The sequence below is a fragment of the Haemaphysalis longicornis genome, unplaced genomic scaffold (assembly GCF_048455015.1).
Source record: "Haemaphysalis longicornis isolate Haplotype H1 unplaced genomic scaffold, Haemaphysalis longicornis Haplotype H1 scaffold_16, whole genome shotgun sequence".
NCBI lineage: Eukaryota > Metazoa > Arthropoda > Arachnida > Ixodida > Ixodidae > Haemaphysalis > Haemaphysalis longicornis.
The window spans coordinates 923,746-941,836 of NW_027526266.1; the positions used below are offsets into that span (position 1 = coordinate 923,746).

Here is an 18,091-nt window from a genome sequence, read left to right on the forward strand (position 1 = left end):
AAAGAATGAAAAAAAAAAAAAAAAAAAACAGGTTAGTCAGATCAAACAAAAAAAAATTTAATCGAATTTAATCGAGATCCATATGAAATATGTACACGTTTCTCCATCTCTATTCTGATCATATCTGGAGACATTATTTCTCTAGTATAAACTGGTTTCTCCAGTATAAAGTGAACCCATGCATTTCTTCTTTAATTATTCCTTTATTTTTCACTATCTCAACTTATTGCTAATCCTATGCGTCATGCATTGAGCATCGCCAACATTATAGACTTAACACTAACAAATAATTCCGATATTTCCGGTTCCTTTAACAAAAGACTACCATCGCTCTCGAAAACGGACGTTGAGTGTTTCCATATTGTAACGTGGCGGCAGAGCCAGTGACTCGAACGATGGTTGAAGTATGAGGAACAATCTATTCGCAGAATTTACAATGCGGCCAAAACAGCGCGCGCTGGGGCCCAGCCACTTCGTCGTCCTCGTCGTCTTCGGTGATGAGCGATGGCAGTATGGGGCATTGGCCGCCTAGGTGTCCCCCGACATTACCCCCCGGTCGAAGCTGCAGCGCGGTGAGGATGGTGAGCAATTCGCAAAATGCAAGCCAGGCAGCGTGCCCCACCCAGCTTGTTGGTGTTGCTACATGCGGCTGCTGTTTTCATCGTCATGGATGGCATAACATACCCCTATCCTCGAAGGCGACCATCCCAGTCGAGGCCGTAGTAGCATGATGAGCTCGGTGAAGGTGAACGATGTGATGAGAATATACAGTGAAGCTCTTGCCACCACGGACTATGAAAAAAACTTATCAGCTTCAGGGATTGTGCTTGTCGCTTGCGGGACACTGAGGGGTAACCTTGATATTTGGGTGTGCAGATGAACTTGGAAAAAAAAAATGTGGCTGGTGATTACGATACTCCCAAAAGTGAAATTTGTGCGCAGCTAAGCCGAGTTTTGGGAAGCGAACGCACATCATTGCTGAGGCAGCACTCGCTCGTGGGTTCTCTCGACAACAGTGATGGTGAGCCTCTGCGTAGGTGGCGCCGAGCGCCTCAGGAAGAGACCGCGAACTGCGTCTTACAAAGTGAACGTGCATCATCGTCGTGCGCGCGCCGCCCTCTCACCCTTTCGCCAAGCGTCACACAGACTATCGTCTCGTGCAGGCACAGCATACTGCCCTTCCACGAACCCTTTCACCACACTTTCGTCTGCACTTTTCTTTCTGTCACGACTCGCTCTGTTACAACGCCGTCGCGTACCTCTCCAGAGGGAAGGAGGCAAACCTTCGTTGTACCTCTGGAAATGAGATGTTCTCTGCTTCCTTGACATTTATGATTTTCTTTTCAATTTGAAATTTCTCGCACGCCCGGGAGTATGCGTGTGGTCCCAGGCAGTTGGGACAAGTGAGTGTGGTGGAGTTAGGCCCAAATTTTAAAACCTTTTCCTCACCTTACTGAAGGAGCCCTTCATGCTCCCTTATAGTGAGGCGACCTTGCAGCTCCGATTCTCATTTTTAAAGCCTCCCTCAACCTCCCTTACCAAAGGGCGCCCTTACTCCCGTCAAGGAAGCCATTCGTGCCCATGGGTGCGAGGGTAAGCGCAATTTGTTATTAAAATATGCCTTTATTAGCCGCGATAGGCATGGAATTTCTCGTCTTTTACATTTATACGGGCGTATATATTTCATTTTTTCTTACTGCGCAGATTTTTAAACAAGTTGTACTGGTCAGTTACTACAGTTGGTGGTAAGCCAAATCTGGTCTGGCAACAGTCTCGCGTTGGTTATGTGGTTTTGCGCACGAGCCACCGTTTTGTTCGAGCGTAGCATGAATATAACCATGCCCGTTGTAGTGGCGGAGTGTGCCGCCGATGAATGAACAACTAGATAACTTGAGTGCCCATCGGAACAAAAGACCCCCTTTATTCCAACTTGCGCATGCTTATATACCTAAACAACACTGGCGCCACCTGCGGCAGTGATCGGGGAACCGAAATCAAATAGACAAATATACAACACATTCCCTTCCTTAAAAACAGCTATATGGATTTGTAATGTAGTAGGTTAGTATGTTAGTACATATGCAAAAATACTATTCAAAAATACAAACTGTACAATGAACATGGGTATATAGTACTACAAAATCACATCATTTACAAAAGAAATCCACCACACTGGATATGTCCGTTCCATTCGCTTTAGCACAACTTCGCTCGCTACACGTCGTAGCCATAACGCTCTGGTGGTAGTCTCTTTCTTGGTGGTTGCACCCTGCGTTGCTGTGTGACTGCTCCTGGAGACTTGGCCGACTGCGTCGCAGCAGGCGACCTGTGCGCCTGTGCAGCCGACGGAGACGTGGGTGCCTGCGCAGCCGAAGGAGCCGTGGGCGCCTGCGCAGCCGAAGGAGCAGCAGCTGAAGTCGTCGTAGTTATCTCTGGGGTGGGGCCCTCACATGTAGGCAGAGATCCTCCTCCCCTAGCTGTATAACCATCTGTATAACCTAGCTGTATAACCATAACCATGCCCGGAAAAGTTGTAAACTTCGGCACAGTCTCCGCCCGGACTGATTATCTGTACGTGCGTACAGCCGATACACCCTGTGACGCTGGGAAACCTCCCAATCTGATAAAATCGCGTCATTAGCGATTTCCCCTCTGTTGCGTTGGGCAGCTCCACGTACTTTGGGAACAGGCGTAAACACACCACCTGCGTAACTTCCCAGAGCACATTTCTGACAGTGGGCTGCGAAACATTGATGAGGTCGCCGACCACCGTCTGCATCGCCCCAGATCCGTAGAAGCGCAGCCCTATCAGTAGCTTGAGCAGCGGCGGAAGTGGGGCTCCCCTTCCGTCCGAATTCTCGTGCAGGCAGAGTTCCTCCAGCATTTTCATCGCTGCTGCCGTGGAGAAACAGTAGCGGAATGAAAACTCGTCGTCGCTGTACAGCTGCATCGGGTTGAGGCGGTGTCGCAGCTGCCTTATCATGAGCGACGGATATCTGTACGCATCGCCACACATGAAGTTGTCCACCCGCAGACAAAACCGGGCAAAGTCCGCCCAGCTGTCGTACGAAGCAATAAACTCAGACGCCATAGCCGTCGCTTTCCTCCCGCACCGCAGCCCCGCCGGGGCGGGACGAAGCTCCCAGCGTTCCGTGCGGCCTAACGAGGCGTGTGCAAAGTGCTGCGGAGAAGTGTGCGTCCAGTTGAAAGAGCGGGGTAAGGTCGCATCAAGGTAGCCCGCGAGCGACCTTGCAGTAAGGAGGCATCAAGGGAGTGTTTCGTAAGGACGCCTCAGTAGGGAACGTTCCAAAATTGAACTAAGGCATCCTTACACGAGTTCTAAAGCGACCTTAGTAAGGTAAGGAAGGTTTTAAAATTTGGGCCTTAGTGTTCAGTGGGGTGATCCTGTGCAGCACATTTTTCACAGGTCATTTTGCTGCGGCAAGAGTTTGTACCATGCCCGAACCGCTTGCACTTGAAGCAGCGGTGCGGGTTTGGTTTGTAGGGATGGACTGCACGTCGGATAAAGCCTGCATTGGTGTGTTCAGGAAGTTTGGATCGGTTGATGGTCAAGATTATGTGTTTTGTAGGGATTTCCTTATATCTCTGGATAGTGATGCGCTTGGCGGCCGTAACGCCCTGCTCCCTCAGGCCTTCAAGCAGGTCGACATCAGTTTCGGTGAGCAGGTCGTGCTCAGAGATCACACCCTGGGAGCTGTTCACGTTCCGGTGGGGTGTGACCCTGATGTCCAGATTGAGGATGTGGGTTTGGGCAAGGAGGTTGGTGGCCTGTTTTTCTGTGTTGACCTCTACAAGTATTCCTCCGGTCTTGAGTTCTTAAGCCTCACACTTATCACTGAGAATGCTCTGCAAGAACTTTTAAATCCAGAATACAGACATCTACGCTACAGGCCTTGGTGGGTCAGCTGACGCAACCACCAAAAAGCGAGAATAGTTATCTTGGCTTGGAAAAGATGGTTGTTGAGAGTGGTGAAAAAGATGCTTCGGTGCGGCCCCTTTTCAGTGAGCAAAACAGCAAGGAAAAAGAAAAACACCAACCATGAAATAAAAAAAGGTGGGGGAGCATTCATGAACTCGTTAGCACCTATGTAAATGTGCACTAATGTGCTTAGGTATTATGCAAGAAAAAAACTTTTGCATTGTGTTGAAAAAGTTATAATCTCAGATAAAACATTAGATTGGGACCTTGAAAATGTGTTTTCTGGTCCTTCAAAGTCCTTGAAAACCCTTGAATTTTTGCTTTTGAAGCCTGTACGATCCCTGCAAGAGTCGGGTACCGGAAGCCGACGTAGCTTGCCGACGGAAACTGCTTATGAATTCTTGCCACAGCGCAGGCAGGCAGCGCAACCCTGTGCCCTTCAGGAAGCCGCTTCCAGCACCAGCGAGTGAATAGCCGGTAGGCCGTGTGGCGCTACTTCCTGCAAATATTGTTTGGAAATAAGGCATGGCAGCCGTGAAAATCACTCAGCAAAGCAGATTTTGGGACAGTTGCTTCTGATTGGCTAGACTTATTGCCACCTGCAGTTTTCTTGGCACAAATATGGTGCAGAAATGCACTTGGACAAGGTTCCTCCGGTGCTGTGGTGGAGTACTTTCTTTCACATGTGAAACTTGTGTTTGAATCCAACACAGGGCAACTATTTTGTTTTGCGCATTTTAAAATGTGACCAGTCTTTTTTGCACCAGTGCTTTGCTAACGAATTGCTTTAGTTCTGTCAGTGAAATCATAAGGGGGTCGCAGTACATGGCCATCCTTGCGAAACACGTAAAGTCAGGCGTGTACGGTTTACTTCAGGTGATATTGTGAAGCAAATCTTACGCGTTCGAGCCTTTTGTGCAAACTCGTGAGAAAATTTCCGACTTAAATTCTCACGACTGCGGTGACAACACACACAACGAAAGAATAATATAAAACCCTTGCGAGCGACATTGCTTGTTCCTGGGTGCATTACTTGTGCTGGTCATGATGCATAGTGACTGCGCTGTCCACAAGTTCCTGGTACACTGCCTCGAGGACGGTGGGGTTCAGGCACAGGCTGGGGAAGTGCTCCTGGTCAGTGATGCATGTGTCAATGCCTTTGGCAGCAACTTGTGGTATCGCCACGCAGCACTTATTTTCCAGCGGCCTTTCGCTGCCCACGCACAGTCAACACCGGCACCATCTGTCACTGCGCAAAGCAGAAGCATGACTCGAAGCGAAAGATCCCCGCCGCGACGAGCGCGACCGACTGATCCTGCCACGGGAGATACACGGACTCGTCGCGCGATGCGATACCTGAAGAACGCTAAGCAAGAAATGAAAAAGGGGCCTTCTACATGTGCAGACCTTGAGGAAGCTAACGACTGTGCTGGTGTAGCACGATTACGTTTACCGCAATTGGTGTCCGAAACCAACGCTCGCGGCATTAGGAAATAAGCACTAGTTTCCACTTTTGGAGCGCCTGGGCCGAACGGCGTATACACTTAGTTATCAATGCGTTACTCGGTAACTACGTTCATTTGGTTCCTAAACTTAACCGATGTGTGTGCTGAAACTAGTAATCTTGCATTACTCGAATGCCTACGTCGCACAAGTAAGCCAAAGAAAAAGAAGGATGTCAATACATACCAACCCATGTCACCGCCGCCGGCTTGGGGTGGCAACGGTGGTGGCTCAGGCAAATTGCGCCCTCCGCTGTCGCTGCATCCTTCTTTCCTCAGTGGCGCGTGCTTGTAGGGATTGATGCCAATGCCGGCCATCCGCTTCATCAGGTGCGTGCGGAGATTCGGGTCCATGTCGGGGAAGACGATGGAAAACAACGTGCGCGAACCACAGCAACAGCGCTCACCGTACAACCGGGAGCTAGTGGGCGGAGCATGCGCGTCGAGTGCTAAAAAGAAAACGCATGCAGTGCTTAGCGCAGCCAATGACTGCACGTACATCAAGGAGGGTGATGGATTGCCCTGTTTCTCGGTGGCCTTGCGCCGGGTCGATGACGTCGTGGCTTCCCCAGTGCTTCCGAGGAGCTACAAGAGGAGGACAGCCCCAGGCCTTATGGGAAGCCCCTTTTAATGAACGGTAACTGTGATAATACCTATTGCATTTAAACAATTTTTGCGAGATGTCATTTCTTGGATGGTACTCCGGTAATTGCACACGCAAAATAGCAACGTTTGGCAGCCTATTAAGGGCCCCATTATTACTCCGCCGCCTCCCTCCCCCCCTCTTGCTGGGCGCATCGGCTTCCAACAGGCACAGTCCCTGGATGGCTGCAGTTCGGGCAGGAACCCCGACCGTAGTGGCATGCTGCTCCAAAAGGGCAACTCCTCACTGGTGATTTCTCGGTCGATTACCTTTGGTATGTGGCCGAAGGTGCTCGATGGTCTCGGCCAAGGTGAGGTTGCCGCAGCTGCGCGGCAGTGCTGCTGCCTGCCGGAGAATTGCGGTGCTGTCCGTCTGGCTTGCCACCTCACAACAAGCTGCTGCCGGCTCTCCTTCAGCGCAGCTGGAAGGCATTCCTATCGCTGTCTTCAAACTGGAGCACCATATGCGCTCACCGATGCACTTGGATTGCTCGCTGCCGCCCAGCTGTGGGCTCGCCACCTGGAATTCGGCCTCTTTTGCATTCCACCGCTGCAGTTCGGGCAGGAGCCCCGACCGTAGTGGCATGCTGCTCCAAAAGGGCAACTCCTCACTGGTGATTTCTCGGTCGATTACCTTTGATATGTGGCCGAAGGTGCTCGATGGTCTCGGCCAAGGCGAGGTTGCCGCAGCTGCGCGCCAGTGCTGCTGCCTGCCGGAGAATTGCGGTGCTGTCTGTCTGGCTTGCCACCTCACAACAAGCTGCTGCCGGCTCTCCTTCAGCGCATCTGGAAGGCGTTCCTATCGCTGTCTTCAAACTGGAGCACCACATGCCCTCACCGATGCACTTGGATTACTCGATGCCGCCCAGCTGTGGGCTCGCCACCTGGAATTCGGCCTCTTTTGCATTCCACCGCTGCAGTTCGGGCAGGAACCCCGACTGTAGTGGCATGCTGCTCCAAAAGGGCAACTCCTTACTGGTGATTTCTCGGTTGATTACCTTTGATATGTGGCCGAAGGTGCTCGATGGTCTCGGCCAAGGCGAGGTTGCCGCAGCTGCGCGCCAGTGCTGCTGCCTGCCGGAGAATTGCGGTGCTGTCTGTCTGGCTTGCCACCTCACAACAAGCTGCTGCCGGCTCTCCTTCAGCGCATCTGGAAGGCGTTCCTATCGCTGTCTTCAAACTGGAGCACCACATGCCCTCACCGATGCACTTGGATTACTCGATGCCGCCCAGCTGTGGGCTCGCCACCAGGAATTCGGCCTGTTTTGCATTCCACCGCTGCAGTTCGGGCAGGAGCCCCGACCGTAGTGGCATGCTGCTCCAAAAGGGCAACTCCTCACTGGTGATTTCTCGGTCGATTACCTTTGATATGTGGCCGAAGGTGCTCGATGGTCTCGGCCAAGGCGAGGTTGCCGCAGCTGCGCGCCAGTGCTGCTGCCTGCCGGAGAATTGCGGTGCTGTCTGTCTGGCTTGCCACCTCACAACAAGCTGCTGCCGGCTCTCCTTCAGCGCATCTGGAAGGCGTTCCTATCGCTGTCTTCAAACTGGAGCACCACATGCCCTCATCGATGCACTTGGATTGCTCGATGCCGCCCAGCTGTGGGCTCGCCACCAGGAATTCCGCCTCTTTTGCATTCCACCGCTGCAGTTCGGGCAGGAACCCCGACTGTAGTGGCATGCTGCTCCAAAAGGGCAACTCCTTACTGGTGATTTCTCGGTTGATTACCTTTGATATGTGGCCGAAGGTGCTCGATGGTCTAGGCCAAGGCGAGGTTGCCGCAGCTGCGCGCCAGTGCTGCTGCCTGCCGGAGAATTGCGGTGCTGTCTGTCTGGCTTGCCACCTCACAACAAGCTGCTGCCGGCTCTCCTTCAGCGCATCTGGAAGGCGTTCCTATCGCTGTCTTCAAACTGGAGCACCACATGCCCTCACCGATGCACTTGGATTGCTCGATGCCGCCCAGCTGTGGGCTCGCCACCTGGAATTCGGCCTCTTTTGCATTCCACCGCTGCAGTTCGGGCAGGAACCCCGACTGTAGTGGCATGCTGCTCCAAAAGGGCAACTCCTTACTGGTGATTTCTCGGTTGATTACCTTTGATATGTGGCCGAAGGTGCTCGATGGTCTCGGCCAAGGCGAGGTTGCCGCAGCTGCGCGCCAGTGCTGCTGCCTGCCGGAGAATTGCGGTGCTGTCTGTCTGGCTTGCCACCTCACAACAAGCTGCTGCCGGCTCTCCTTCAGCGCATCTGGAAGGCGTTCCTATCGCTGTCTTCAAACTGGAGCACCACATGCCCTCACCGATGCACTTGGATTACTCGATGCCGCCCAGCTGTGGGCTCGCCACCAGGAATTCGGCCTGTTTTGCATTCCACCGCTGCAGTTCGGGCAGGAGCCCCGACCGTAGTGGCATGCTGCTCCAAAAGGGCAACTCCTCACTGGTGATTTCTCGGTCGATTACCTTTGATATGTGGCCGAAGGTGCTCGATGGTCTCGGCCAAGGCGAGGTTGCCGCAGCTGCGCGCCAGTGCTGCTGCCTGCCGGAGAATTGCGGTGCTGTCTGTCTGGCTTGCCACCTCACAACAAGCTGCTGCCGGCTCTCCTTCAGCGCATCTGGAAGGCGTTCCTATCGCTGTCTTCAAACTGGAGCACCACATGCCCTCACCGATGCACTTGGATTACTCGATGCCGCCCAGCTGTGGGCTCGCCACCAGGAATTCGGCCTGTTTTGCATTCCACCGCTGCAGTTCGGGCAGGAACCCCGACCGTAGTGGCATGCTGCTCCAAAAGGGCAACTCCTTACTGGTGATTTCTCGGTTGATTACCTTTGATATGTGGCCGGAGGTGCTCGATGGTCTCGGCCAAGGCGAGGTTGCCGCAGCTGCGCGCCAGTGCTGCTGCCTGCCGGAGAATTGCGGTGCTGTCCGTCTGGCTCGCCACCTCACAACAAGCTGCTGCCGGCTCTCCTTCAGCGCATCTGGAAGGCGTTCCTATCGCTGTCTTCAAACTGAAGCACCACATGCCCTCACCGATGCACTTGGATTGCTCGATGCCGCCCAGCTGTGGGCTCGCCACCTGGAATTCAGCCTCTTTTGCATTCCACCGCTGCAGTTCGGGCAGGAACCCCGACTGTAGTGGCATGCTGCTCCAAAAGGGCAACTCCTTACTGGTGATTTCTCGGTTGATTACCTTTGATATGTGGCCGGAGGTGCTCGATGGTCTCGGCCAAGGCGAGGTTGCCGCAGCTGCGCGCCAGTGCTGCTGCCTGCCGGAGAATTGTGGTGCTGTCCGTCTGGCTCGCCACCTCACAACAAGCTGCTGCCGGCTCTCCTTCAGCGCAGCCGCAAGGCGTTCCTATCGCTGTCTTCAAACTGGAGCACCACATGCCCTCACCGATGCACTTGGATTACTCGATGCCGCCCAGCTGTGGGCTCGCCACCTGGAATTCGGCCTCTTTTGCATTCCACCGCTGCAGTTCGGGCAGGAACCCCGACTGTAGTGGCATGCTGCTCCAAAAGGGCAACTCCTTACTGGTGATTTCTCGGTTGATTACCTTTGATATGTGGCCGAAGGTGCTCGATGGTCTCGGCCAAGGCGAGGTTGCCGCAGCTGCGCGCCAGTGCTGCTGCCTGCCGGAGAATTGCGGTGCTGTCTGTCTGGCTTGCCACCTCACAACAAGCTGCTGCCGGCTCTCCTTCAGCGCATCTGGAAGGCGTTCCTATCGCTGTCTTCAAACTGGAGCACCACATGCCCTCACCGATGCACTTGGATTACTCGATGCCGCCCAGCTGTGGGCTCGCCACCAGGAATTCGGCCTGTTTTGCATTCCACCGCTGCAGTTCGGGCAGGAGCCCCGACCGTAGTGGCATGCTGCTCCAAAAGGGCAACTCCTCACTGGTGATTTCTCGGTCGATTACCTTTGATATGTGGCCGAAGGTGCTCGATGGTCTCGGCCAAGGCGAGGTTGCCGCAGCTGCGCGCCAGTGCTGCTGCCTGCCGGAGAATTGCGGTGCTGTCTGTCTGGCTTGCCACCTCACAACAAGCTGCTGCCGGCTCTCCTTCAGCGCATCTGGAAGGCGTTCCTATCGCTGTCTTCAAACTGGAGCACCACATGCCCTCACCGATGCACTTGGATTACTCGATGCCGCCCAGCTGTGGGCTCGCCACCAGGAATTCGGCCTGTTTTGCATTCCACCGCTGCAGTTCGGGCAGGAACCCCGACCGTAGTGGCATGCTGCTCCAAAAGGGCAACTCCTTACTGGTGATTTCTCGGTTGATTACCTTTGATATGTGGCCGGAGGTGCTCGATGGTCTCGGCCAAGGCGAGGTTGCCGCAGCTGCGCGCCAGTGCTGCTGCCTGCCGGAGAATTGCGGTGCTGTCCGTCTGGCTCGCCACCTCACAACAAGCTGCTGCCGGCTCTCCTTCAGCGCATCTGGAAGGCGTTCCTATCGCTGTCTTCAAACTGAAGCACCACATGCCCTCACCGATGCACTTGGATTGCTCGATGCCGCCCAGCTGTGGGCTCGCCACCTGGAATTCAGCCTCTTTTGCATTCCACCGCTGCAGTTCGGGCAGGAACCCCGACTGTAGTGGCATGCTGCTCCAAAAGGGCAACTCCTTACTGGTGATTTCTCGGTTGATTACCTTTGATATGTGGCCGGAGGTGCTCGATGGTCTCGGCCAAGGCGAGGTTGCCGCAGCTGCGCGCCAGTGCTGCTGCCTGCCGGAGAATTGTGGTGCTGTCCGTCTGGCTCGCCACCTCACAACAAGCTGCTGCCGGCTCTCCTTCAGCGCAGCCGCAAGGCGTTCCTATCGCTGTCTTCAAACTGGAGCACCACATGCCCTCACCGATGCACTTGGATTGCTCGATGCCGCCCAGCTGTGGGCTCGCCACCAGGAATTCGGCCTGTTTTGCATTCCACCGCTGCAGTTCGGGCAGGAACCCCGACCGTAGTGGCATGCTGCTCCAAAAGGGCAACTCCTTACTGGTGATTTCTCGGTTGATTACCTTTGACATGTGGCCGGAGGTGCTCGATGGTCTCGGCCAAGGCGAGGTTGCCGCAGCTGCGCGCCAGTGCTGCTGCCTGCCGGAGAATTGCGGTGCTGTCCGTCTGGCTCGCCACCTCACAACAAGCTGCTGCCGGCTCTCCTTCAGCGCATCTGGAAGGCGTTCCTATCGCTGTCTTCAAACTGGAGCACCACATGCCCTCACCGATGCACTTGGATTGCTCGATGCCGCCCAGCTGTGGGCTCGCCACCAGGAATTCGGCCTGTTTTGCATTCCACCGCTGCAGTTCGGGCAGGAACCCCGGCCGTAGTGGCATGCTGCTCCAAAAGGGCAACTCCTTACTGGTGATTTCTCGGTTGATTACCTTTGATATGTGGCCGGAGGTGCTCGATGGTCTCGGCCAAGGCGAGGTTGCCGCAGCTGCGCGCCAGTGCTGCTGCCTGCCGGAGAATTGCGGTGCTGTCCGTCTGGCTCGCCACCTCACAACAAGCTGCTGCCGGCTCTCCTTCAGCGCAGCCGCAAGGCGTTCCTATCGCTGTCTTCAAACTGGAGCACCACATGCCCTCACCGATGCACTTGGATTGCTCGATGCCGCCCAGCTGTGGGCTCGCCACCAGGAATTCGGCCTGTTTTGCATTCCACCGCTGCAGTTCGGGCAGGAACCCCGACCGTAGTGGCATGCTGCTCCAAAAGGGCAACTCCTCACTGGTGATTTCTCGGTCGATTACCTTTGGTATGTGGCCGAAGGTGCTCGATGGTCTCGGCCAAGGCGAGGTTGCCGCAGCTGCGCGCCAGTGCTGCTCCCTGCCGGAGAATTGCGGTGCTGTCTGTCTGGCTTGCCACCTCACAACAAGCTGCTGCCGGCTCTCCTTCAGCGCAGCCGCAAGGCGTTCCGGAAGAATGCCGTTCTTGTGAACTTTTGCCGTTTTTAAAAAAAAATGCACTTTTGTGCATGGTCATATGTTATGCATACACAAAGCTATAGCCGATGACATAAAATCAACATTTCATGTGGGTTGGTACTGAATGAAACTGTTCCAGCTAGTAACCTTTGGTTACAGGTTTTCTACAAAGATGTGTAAATATATAAGGAGTCATACATTATAACCAGGGTTCTCCACAAAACATTTTGAGGTGGACAAATGAAAATGGGGGGCTGGGGTCAAGGGGGTGCCAGGCACATACTGATAAATGACAAGGCAACAACGGTTCGAGTGCAGTCGCACAATGCAACACTGCAAGAGAGTTTATTTCTTTGTTGTAGACACTCTACACTTTCAGCCGCCGATTCTTCAGTTTGGCCCTCTTGTCCACTACTGTATCGTACGGGTAGCTGTCAACATCAGGCCCTTCAACCGCAATGCGAAGGACGCAGTCCAACGAAATTTCTTTCAGGTGGTTGCTCAGTTGCGTCTTGATAAATTTTAGAGCTGAAAAATCTCTCTCAGTCCATCGTGTGTGGTGGGAACACAAGGTGTGATCCAGGTGTGTGCGCAATAAGCGGAAGCACCTCTTTTAAATCGTGTGTGTCACCGTTTCCTTAATTGGGTGCGCTGTTAGGAGATATGGGTACTCGACTCAAGCGAGCAGGTAATCCCCCGCCGAATCTACAGGGCACAGGTGACGAAGGGGGTGGCCGTCTGATGTGCGGCTTTCGCCGACCAAAGCAGTGAGAATGAGTCAGATCCTTGAACGAATTAAGTCCAGAAGGACTTATATTTGAACAGGCAAAACACTGTACAAGCACGAGGACATGTAACGTAAGCGAGAGGTAACTTAGAATGGATGCAAATGCGCGAAACAGTTCACAATTAGACAAAATGGTACAATCAGCAGCGTTAACAAATAGATATTACGAAGTACAGTAGTTAGCTGAAAAGGAAACAAACAGTTTGATGCATATGAGAGACAGAGTCCCACAATATTCACTGACCGGACCGGACGATGTGACGCTGTCGGAGGCGATTCGGCTACCTGTGAAGCGTGGCTTCATCGTAGGCCAGGATGTCCGAGACGATCACGGTGATTCGAGACCCGGGAGTACGTTGGAGTCCTCTAGGGCGCGGGTCGCCACTGGCAGAAGCCGTTGTTACACACGACGTCCAAACGTAACTAATTTGCTTCGGTGCGGATTCTCTTTTTATAAATGCGCCGGGGCGGAGAAAGAGGGCACGACGCACAGTGCTCCCGCCGCCGTCGAGTGCACAATTTTCCTCTTTCTCCCTTCTGGAATCATCCACGCCTTAGCACTGGTAAGGCTACGCTCGCCCCCTCGCAAGCGCTCAAATTTTCTACGAAAGCTGAACGGCGAAGGTTTTTTTTTTTTTTTTTTTTTTTTTTTCTTGCCGGCCAGCCGGTGGAGTCACCGACGCCTCGTTCGAGAGAGTTGCAGGGTTTTCCGGGGGCGAATAGAACAGAAATTGAATGAATCTGACTACTGGGTAACCAGAATTAGGTGCTGTACAATATGAAAAAGGTATACGATACTTTTATTTATTTATTTATTTATACAGGTACCTTACATTGCCCTCACGGGCATTATTGTGGGGGGCAAAAGCCATACGCTCGAGTTTGTGACAGTGTGCCACGAAAAGCAAAAAGTCCACTGCAGTCAGCTTTTGCAAGCGGTCACACTCCAGCACGAAATTGGCGAAAGCAATCCACTCTGGAAGCACATCCTCGGTATATGTCCTGCCTAGAGTAGGGCACGGCTGTTCCAGCAAATTGGCAATTTTGATTTCATTGCCACCCACCATCTGTGTAGCTGCTGCGGGCAAACACAATAGAGTAACTGGCCACTTTAGGGTGGTCTGAAAACCTCGGTTTTGAACCAGTTTATTGGTGAAATCCCTTTCGGTGCTACACAGCCATTGTTCAGCTTCTGTGACTGCCACATGTATGTCGTGACTGATGCAAAAATCCTGAATCTTTGTCTGAATGTTGCTCTGTGCTTCCAGGGTCTTTATACACGATGTGATGAGTCCCTGCACAAGGTCCACATGCAGTAATGATGTTTGAAGTGTTCTGGAAGGCCTGTCAATTAATGGGAGAAGCTCATACATCATCAGTAGGGTCCCAACAAACTTCGCACTCGTTACAAACTTCAGCAGTCCTGCTGCCTCGATGTCGCTGCGTTCTTCTGCCTCCCTAGACACGCTGACCATGATGGCCGAGAGATCATTGCGGATGGCTGTGCATGACCCAACAACACCCAGCCACCGTGTGACAGACAGCTCGGTGATCTTCTCTCCACCTTGCTCCGGAATATTTCGCACGGCTCTCAGTCCAGATTTTCGAACTGAGCTGAACCCGTAGAAGTTGTACAGCTGCTGCCATAGTCCTTTAAATTTACTCACGTATGGAACTTCTTTTGCTGCCTGGCATGCTGCTAGGTTCAACCTGTGTGCTGCACAATGAATCCCTACAGCCTGAATGCTTTGGGAAGCTGTTAGAGCTTGTTGCTTCTCAATTAACAACTTCACAGCTCCGCCATTTTTTCCTGTCATAACAGGTGCGCCGTCAGTTTCAGTTCCGTGAAGGGCATCAAAGTGTAAATCCTTCTTGGTCATAAAATCTTCTACAGCACGTGCAGTGTTGGTGGCGTCGAGTGCTAGTGCTCTTTCCCAAAAGAAGAATATGTTGCTGTGGAATACAGAGGAATGCAAAAATAAAGCAACACCCCAAGCGCAAGCGCGCAACAAATAACTTGGGCACCAAGAAAAATTCCAGAGCGACACTGCAGGCAGTAAATTCATGTGGCCTAATAACATATGCGCACTAACAAATCGAGGCAGCGTTCAGTAAAACAGGCAATTGATAGGACAGCATCTAACGACCATAGTTCGTCCATGCTCATGGAATTTTCCACACCTCATTGACACGTAAGTCTTCCAGATTTTCTTTTAATATAACGTTTTCTTTTAAGTCAAAGGAAGTAGGCAGTTGCACGGAGCCTTAGTGTGACATAACAGTGCCTAACTCTTGAAAGAACATGTGCAACGTATTTACCAATGTTAGAAAATATGTTAGGCATGTTCTTCAAAATACTGACAGGCTACCACAGTTAGACAGATGCAGACGGACCAAAGATTGTGACGCCTTCATGCTTCCGCTTACGCATGTGGGTTTTTCGAAAGGGAGACATTTATTTAGAATAATCTTGCTAGCATAGTGAGCTTCCTGTTGTGAACTTGCTCAACGCTCATTTTTTTGCGCTAGTGCTGGTCCTTTTGTCCCATTTTGAAGTGCGTCAACTATTGCTGAGCTGGGGATGGCTGGTGCTGCTTCCTTCTGGTCCAACGGCAGGTTTTTCAACTGAGATGCTTCAGCTCTCCCAGGCCGCTCCGTAGGAGTTGCATTTTAAGGTAATCAATTGGTCATGGTGTTGCCTTTATCTATCCTAGCTGTTTCTCATGACGTGTGAGACAGTGCCACATATGTCCAACATAGACTGGGGTCACCCATGGTGCTGTTTCTACTTCATGAACTGCTCTGGCCTTTGTGAGCTTCGACACCACAGGCGTGTACACCTCTACAGGCATTTGTTTTCTGATATGTTGTTCAGGTACATCTTTTAATTGTGTATTCTTAAAGTGTATTCCTTTGAATACACCTTACGTTTAGCAAAGTCACACAGGGGCCAAATTCTAATCATAATGTTAGTTGTAAGACATAGCATGTTTGAGCCAAGGTGCAGCATCTGCGGTGAAGTTGTAATTGAAAAGCGGCAAAAAACTGGAATCAAACGTGTACTAACTGATTTGATGGGGTTTGAAGCGAGCCACGTGGCCCTTCATGTGGAGTATGGGAAAAAAATGAGTGCTGATTGGCTTGTCGATCTTTCTGAACAGAAGGCTTTTCCGATCTTTCTCACAATCTTTCTCACACCGATCTTTCTCACAAACGGTTGCTGTAAGAGGCAACTTTGCCATTTTCAACCATGCTTAGTGCAGTGGCGCAGTGCTTCCACTGCATCTAGCACTTGGGGCATTGTTGGCATGTTGTTCAGGCTAGGCGGAATGTTGGCTTCTGTTGTCTCTGACAAATGCGGAGTCACTGTGGAAACTGATATCTGATCGTCGTGTTTTTGCCATGCCTGCTGGCCTGAGTTCATATCCAAAAAAGCCAGTGACACCACGGTTAACTGTTCGAAAAATTGCAAGGGAAGTAAAGTCAGGCCTGTGTCACTGGTATCTTCAATGCTGCACGTTGTCGTTGTCCTTGTGGGGACCAGGGTTCTTACGGTGACCTAGCTCACACTCGAGACGGCCACAAGGCTAGACCACCAACTGGCGTAGCGGCAGTGAACAGCAAGGAACGCACAAGGCACAAGGGGAGGGCCAAACCTGCGTTTATTGGGTCCTCCAATAATGTAGTTGGGCTTTTCACTCGTCCTGACCAAGCCGAATGGCCAAGCTCAGGTGAAAGGTGCGAGGGGGTGCAGAAAAGGGAGGCTAACCTGGCTTTGACAAACCAGCCACGTGAGGGGGTCAGCTTGGCCACCGCCGCGATACACCTGCTCTGTGGTGGGAAGCGCGAGGTCGATGGAGGAGAGAGAAGGATCTCGCTCGCTCTCCTCAGCGGCGGGCTGCGAAACATGGGGAATGCGCCTGGACTCTGGGTTTCCCACATCCTTTGGATAGGGCAGCTGATAGCAGCACGTTCTGCTGTGTCCACTAATTGTTGCATGTCCTGTGGCTGTAACTTGGTTGGTTCATTGTTTCCGTCTATGCGGTTGTATTTATACTGTTTCTTCGATGTTCTGACATGGTTCGCTGTCAGTGTAACTTGCCTTGTTGCATTGATTTCACTGAACACTTTATGGAATAAGCATTCTAATGTGCTGCTGATCTTGACATCAGACACTTTGGTGAGAAGATGGCCACAGCTTTTTAGTGTTGAATTCCAATGGCAGATTGGGAGCGGTCGCCGAGCTCCACCGCTGAGCATGCTGCTGTCTCGAAGAGCAGGTGCTCCGAAGCTGCCTATAGAACTCACGCGCTCCCACCAAAGCGAATGCCAGAGCATGACACGAACAGCGATTTCTCGGCAGCCTTTACCCCTTCCAAAAACATCTAGTTCCCTGCAGGCGTTTTTTTTCTCGTTGGGTCTCTACTAAAGTCCCTTATGGGCTTTTGTTTCCGACCAAGGGACTTCAGTAGCCGTGATGGAGTCCAAGGGTGCCCATGACGAGAATAGGCATCCTTTGAGATGGCTTTGTTGGATAGGGTGCCTGTCAGGCTCCGCTACTTGATTACTTCGTTGCCCCAAGTACAAACAGCCTGCTGCTTGCAGAAAGCTGCATCCGTCGGCACGAACAGAAGCCACTCCCACGTTGCCCGGTCAATGTGCATGCCCCTACCAAGGTGCACCTACAAGTAGATTAGTAGGCAATGTGATCAATTATGTGTGAATGTGCCAACAAACATATGCACTGCAGGTAGTGCACAAAACGTCTTGATGACATGTGCTTTAGATAGCTCACCTGTTCATTGCTGACTGTCCCTGTAGTGCTCTCTGGGTGGTGGCCAGCTTGCCTTGGGGCTACAAAAAAATCACATCAGGCTTTAGTTGCAAATGGCAGCTGTGTGTTCCGCACGGTCTATAAGTACACTATATCCTTAATGAGGTCTCTCTTGTTTCTTTCTGACAACTCAGCACAACCTATTAAATCGGCTGCCCAGGCAAACAATACATGTGGTAGCCTTACAGTGGCATTGCTGTTCAAATTTATTCAAATAAACACCCAAGGAAAAAGTTACACAACTCAGTCTTCAAGCATGTACGGCACAAGACACCAACTAGGGCATGCCATGTAGTAAATTGCATTTAAGACAACAAAGCATTGAAGGTGTAGGAGTTTGAATACAGCTTGTCATCCAGAATCCAAAAGAACTCAAATAAAAATTTCTGCACTTCTTCAGACAGTGTAGCAATGATGGCAGCAAACCCAAAGTTACACAATTTTGAGAGTGGAATGCAGAAAAGGCACTAAATATTTATAAA

The 18,091-nt window shown here is 52.0% G+C and overlaps 1 pseudogene; it reads right to left on the reverse strand.

Moving 5' to 3' along the window:
- Positions 1-11,424: 11,424 nt before the first annotated feature.
- Positions 11,425-17,578, reverse strand: LOC144166189 (uncharacterized; annotated as a pseudogene).
- Positions 17,579-18,091: the final 513 nt, after the last annotated feature.